The sequence below is a fragment of the Syngnathus acus genome, chromosome 16, assembly GCF_901709675.1.
Source record: "Syngnathus acus chromosome 16, fSynAcu1.2, whole genome shotgun sequence".
Lineage (NCBI taxonomy): Eukaryota > Metazoa > Chordata > Actinopteri > Syngnathiformes > Syngnathidae > Syngnathus > Syngnathus acus.
The window spans coordinates 709,176-715,434 of NC_051101.1; the positions used below are offsets into that span (position 1 = coordinate 709,176).

The 6,259-nt window shown below is 46.3% G+C and overlaps 1 long non-coding RNA gene across 1 annotated transcript; it reads right to left on the reverse strand.

The window, feature by feature from the left end:
- Window positions 1-2,840: 2,840 nt before the first annotated feature.
- LOC119136475 lies at window positions 2,841-4,034 on the reverse strand. The gene is made up of 2 exons (XR_005100742.1): window positions 3,919-4,034; window positions 2,841-3,007 (listed from the first exon to the last, which is right to left on the reverse strand). It is a non-coding gene; the product is annotated as an uncharacterized LOC119136475 (long non-coding RNA).
- Between the last annotated feature and the right edge of the window lie 2,225 nt (window positions 4,035-6,259).

The window sequence follows — 6,259 nt, forward strand, 5'->3', positions numbered from 1 at the left end:
GTTTGAGACCCCTGGGCTAGAGAGAGACACTTCAATTCTGACATCGGTTGAATAAAATCTTTCCCCAATCAGCCGTGTGTCACTGAAGGTTTCCTTCCCGGAGCCAGCCACCTATCCACCATTTGATCTTGGAGACCAGCAGAACATCGAAGAGAATTCACCACAATATCTCAAGAGTCAGATAACATTGAACAAACTGTATGAAATACCTTAAATTTACATGAGTTCAAAATTGTTTTTGCCTCATCAACATTTTAAACAGGAGTTATAAGTAATGTAAAGTCGTCTGTTATTATTAAAACTTAAAACAAGTGAATTTTGCTCATCATTTACAATATCTTTGAGAAAGTAATAGTTTGTGTCACGTCTACAGGTTCATAACAGCAACAGTATTAACATGGCCTCAGTGGCGTAGCCAAGCCGGGGCGGCGCCCCGGTTAGGACTCCCTGCGCCCCGGTTGAAAAAAATCGAGCTTTTTCGATTCTTCATTTTCATGCCGTTTTTTTCTTTCGGTCTTGCGCGAATGTGCTTGCGCTATTCTATGTGCGCGATGTTATCCATTCACCGTTTGCCTCCCGGACCCGGATGTTGTTTTAGCGATCAGCGAACGGCGTGGGTGATGTTCGATTTTTTTTCCTGTGGGCGCGCGCCCCTACTGGAAAAATTCCTGGCTACGCCACTGCATGGCCTCTTCGTAGCTTGCTTTACTTTTGACTCAGCCCTGCGTGAAGAATCGCTGTTGTGATGCCAGTTCAGCTTGGAGCTGCTACACTTTATCAGCACGGTCACTCCCTGTTATCTTGTTGTACGTGTTAGCATGTTTAGTCTGGTAGTGTCAGGTTGAAATGCTTAAACAAGGCAACTGTCTCTTTACAAATTAGACAAACACCATTGCCTTGAATTTCAGTGAAGAAGTATTAATTCCCATCTCTCTTGAAAGCGACGGCCCTCAATGTCAACTTTCCTCGTTTTCTTTGCAGTCGCCTGGGCAGAAATGAGCGGAGAGGGGTTCGCGGCACGGATGCAGACTGACATTATTAAAGTGGTGCTGCCACCTTTTGGTAAAAGGAGGAATTACAATTTCAAGTTTCATGATTTTTTTTTAATTCAGTTTGACAGTGCAGGCGGGCCATAAATAATACATTATAAGACCGAAGCAGCAGGCCGTATCAAATCCGTGCAGCGTCATCCAAGCAGACCCTCCCACAAAGCGAAAAGTATACAAGTGACAAGAATGTCTCATGATGGTGCTTAAGACGATGTCTGTCTTACTGCATTTTGTACAGCGACTTTGAATGTTCTGATAGGCGCTTTAAATAAAATGTTATCAGTAATGGGGTGACACGGTGGTGCACCAGTTAGCACGTCCGCCTCATGGTTCAGAGGTGCACCGTTTGATTCCAGCTCTGGCCTTTCTGTGCGAAGTTTGTTTTTTCTTCTCGTTTCTGTTTTCTCCACTTTCCTTCCACTTTCCTTCGGCGGCAGTGAGTGACGGCATTAAATCTCCTCCCCCACCGTCTGTTGTCTTCCGGGTTAGAGCACGCTGGCGTCAAACTTGTTGACTGCCGCTTCTGTCCCGGAACGTGTCCGTTACTTGTTTTTCGTTTTCCTGTTTTCAGTGCACCCGTCTCTTCTTTTATTTTTCTCGTGTTGTCCTCCGTCCACTTCGCATTCCCGCAGCTCCGCTCTCACCTATCTGTTTCCTCTCCCTCGGACTACCAGCTACGATAGCCAGCTAGCCAACAGCCAACTGGCCAAAACCACCACCGGACCCTCCTGCCTCCCGACTCTGAGCCTGTGGCCGCCTGCTGTGGACTCTACGGCAGCTCTGGCCTGGCTCTCTGGCCTTCCGTCTGGCGTTCTCGGGCGACGGGCTCCACTCCCTGCGGGCTCCACTCCCTGCGGGCTCGCCAACCGTGGCTCTGCTGTGTGCCGCCGTGGTGCGTTGGGGCCTGCCGTTCGAGCGGGTGCAGTCGAGGTCGACCGGCATCACCATCTGGTCCAACATCTGGACCGGCACTTCCCCGATGGCTCACCCATCTCCTCTTTTTGGACTACCAACCCCCCGTCACCCCCACCTCCCGTACTGCCAACTTCAACAACCTCCGCTCCCGCCCCTCCTGCTCGTCCATCCATCTCCTTTGCACTGCTGACCGATGTCCTGTTATTAACTATATCCTATTGTCTCCCCCCCCCGCCTACCGCCCGATGACCGCTGGGATAGGCTCTGGCGCGCCCGCGACCCTTAAGAGAAGCTCTTCAGAAAATGGATGGATGAATGATCATTATTATGATGCATCTCCTAAACTCACTAACACGATTTCTCGGCACCAAGATTAGCTACAAGACAGTACCAAAGCACTACTTTTATCAAAACAAAATTCCTCAACCGACTTTGATAGTTCTGTGTGACAAAACAGGGACAAGGCACCACTGTTGTTCCTTGGCACAAAGACGCCACAATATGGCACCAAAGCACAAATTGTTCTCAAAATCAATGAAGTTCCCCTTTTTGTCACATTAAATGCACGCGCCAAGACGCCACATTCCGCTTTCAGTCGGTCTACATTCATACGCTACGGTGGTGACTCAGTTGCTCTCGCGACCCAGATCTCACGCGCTGCTTCACGTAGCCTGCTTGTTATTCAGGGTGTCATCAGCTAAACGTCGCGTAAAAGCCAGCATGCGGGTGTATGTGGAAATGGCGTCCGGTCCCGGTGGACGTACGAGTCCCAGCTCAATCGATCTCGGTGCCGAGGCCACCTCACTGTGTGTGGCCGCCGCCTCGGCAGGAAATGTAGGCGCCCCTGTTGCCTCCCCGGTCAATTATTGAGCGCGCTGACGTCACGTGTAATTCATTATTCAAACTCACGCACATCATAATCAAGTTTGTAGTACAGTGAAGACATGAATGTGTCAAACAATGGATGCGTGGACTTGATTGTTCCTGGGTGCTTCTTTGCTACACTGGTTTCCTCGCCTCAAAGCTTGCTTCCTACCTATGCTCTATCCCAGTGGTCCCCAACCACCGGGCCGCGGACCGGTACCGGTCCGTGGGTCACTTGGTACCGGGCCGCCAAGCCGCACAGGAAAAAAAAAAAATATATATATATATATTTATTTTTTTCATTGACAATCAATTCATTCAGGTTAAGACGCTCGTCCAGTCACGTGACATGTTTCCCCAGTCGAGCCCGCAAAGGTAGCAAAAATGAGTAAGAATTTATTTTGAAAAATATAAAAAATTTGGCGAATCTCTCCCAATTACATCTGTCGGTGCATCTAAAAAATAAGGACTCTTGACACAGGTCGCTCGTCTCGGTCACGTGACATGTCACCACAGTCAAGCCCGCGAGGCAAGCAAAAATGAGCAAGAAACAGAGAAGTTTGGAAAGCTTCTTCGGAAAGGGAAAAACGTCCAATGAGGACACTGAAGAAGAAGAGGCTACGACTTCTAAGAAAAGGAAAGCTGCATTTAAAAGAACATTTCTGGAGTCCTACTTAAAATATGGATTTATCGCCACAGGTGACTCTGACGCGCCAAGTGCACTCCGCATATGTGGCGAAAGGCTAGCTAACGAGGCAATGAAGCCTTCAAACCTGCTTCGGCACATGGAGACCAAGCATCCTGCATTTAAAGACAAACCTTAACCACTTCGGGTGTCATTGCCTCCGATTACGCCTAGATGGGAACGGCTCATTTCTGAGAAAAGAGCTCGGTGCTCCCACTAATTCAACGTTTTATTTTTATGTGGTTTATATTTGTTTTTATGCCAGTCGTATCATTTTATTTCATCCTATTTATATATATAAATATTTAAATAAATATATAAATATATTTATTTATATAAAGGCCGGTCCGCGAAAATATTTCTGACACGTAACCGGTCCGTGGTGCAAAAAAGGTTGGGGACCACTGCTCTATCCCACCACAGCGCTTACCTATCTTCCTTCTTCCTCCTCCACCTTTAGGCTTTCCTCCCTGCCTTATTTCCTACCCATCTTCCCGCTCCCCACTTTCCATCTAGCCCAGGGGTGGGCAAACTTTTTGACTCGCGGGCCGAACTGGGTTCTAAATATGGACCGGAGGGCCGAACCAGGAGCAGATGGACGTAGTGTTTGTGTGAAGTAATATAAGCGACCTGTAAAGGTCATTGCATAAAAGATTTTGGCCTTTAGTAGGTAGTAAAGCATGGATATTCCAAACAAGTTTTTTGAAAACAAATGCATTTATTAACAGCATTAAAAAAAAAATCACTAAAAAACTGCTATCAGTGATTCTCATAAAATACGACACTATTATTATGAATAACAGTCTCCATCACTTCAGTGCCTGCAGGTCAGATTAATGAAAAATGTTTATCTTATGAGATCACATCAAACAGCAAACATTCTGACCAAATATATCATCTTGAAGAATCGGTGAAAGCATACATCCAAATAAAGTAATCAAAACGGCAACACGGTGAGGGGTATCTGAACATCAGAGCAGAGTTTTAACTCACAAACACCTGGTAACAGAGGTGAGGAAACGGGAAACACTTCCTTAAAGTAAGCCTTAAGAACTTTACAGGTTAAGATTAGTCGCAAACAGGTGGTGGATCAATGTCCTTGAGCATCCTGCATTGTTTGAAAATGAGAATGGTCGCTAGTTTCAATCCCTGCTATGTGTACAAATCATATTCAAAATGCATTTTTTTACAACAAACTTGAGAGCCTCCCCTTCATTTTCAGTGGGAACAGTGTTGTTGGTCTCCCTTTTTTGATAGTGCATCATAGTCTGGAGTAAAATTTGTTGTGGCAATTCTTAGGAGAGATCCGTTTACCTCGATCTGTGACGGGTTGATGTGGCTGAACGTCACGTCGCGTACGTCGAGCCAAATTGGCCACTCTTTTAACATTCGGCACTCACTTCTTTTCTTCGGGCCACTCATTTTAATGGAAGGATTCCAGGGGAAGGTTTGTGGGTGGCTTTAGCGTAAAACTGTATCTGAAAGCTCAGCGAGCGAATTACAAGAATGCTGTCGTCACAGCCCACCCTCTAAATTCGGGACTGATACAAATAGAGCACGAGTGCGCCATGTCCGTACTACTGAGTACGTACGTACACGCACTTGTGAGTGTGCACCGAGCTTTCTGACACGGCTTCCGGTAGTAAATGCGCAGGCGAGCGATTCCCCATCTACTGGGGAAACGCAGTCATTGCAGGCAAAATGACAAAAAAAAAAGTTTAATAATACAATTAATTCAGGGTTGGCGGGCCGGATTAAAAGGTCCCGTGGGCCGGATGTGGCCCGCGGGCCGTAGTTTGCCCACAACTGTACTTAAGCATGGATATTGAAAAAAAGCTTTTTGAAAACAAATGCATTTAGAAAAATATTTCACCAAAAAACTACTATCAGTGATTCTTATTAAATACGACACTGTTATGATGAATAACATTTTCCATCACTTCAGCGCCTGCAGGTCAGATTTATGAAATATGTTTATCTAATGAGGCGAAATCACATCCAACGGCAAACATTCTGACCAAATTCATCATCTTGAAGAATCAGTGAAAGAATACATCTAAATAAAGTAATAATGAAATCAATAGTATTGTTGGTTTCCCTTTTTTGCTAGTGCATCATAGTCTGGAGTAAAATTTGTTGTGGTAATTCTTAGGATAGAGCCGAGGTGTCGGTCCGTTAACCTAGATCTGTAACGGGCTTTGTTGACGTTCATGTGGCTGAACGTCTTCTCACACACGTAGGTCGAGCCAAATTGTCAACTCTTTTTTAACATTCGCCACTCAGTGTCCACCTTTCTTTTCTTCGGGCCACTCATTTTAATGGAAGGCTAGGTGTGAGTGCGAGTGCAAATGGTTGTTTGTCTCTGTGTGCCCTGCGATCGGCTGGCAACCGGTTCAGGGTGTCCCCCGCCTACTGCCCGATGACGGCTGGGATAGGCTCCAGCACTCCCGCGACCCCCGTGGGGACTAAGCGGTTCAGAAAATGGATGGATGGATGGATTCCAGGGGAAGGTTTGTGGGTGGCATTAGCGTCAAACTATCTGAAAACTCAGCGCGCGAATTACGAGAATATTGATGTCACAGCCGACACTCGAAATTCGGCACTGATAGATGAAATTACTACGTACTACCGAGTACGCACACGCACTTGTGAGTGTGCACCGAGCTTTCTGACACGGCTCCCGGGAGTAAATGCGCGGACATTATACTCTTTCATCACAGCAACGTCTTCATTACAAATCAGACAC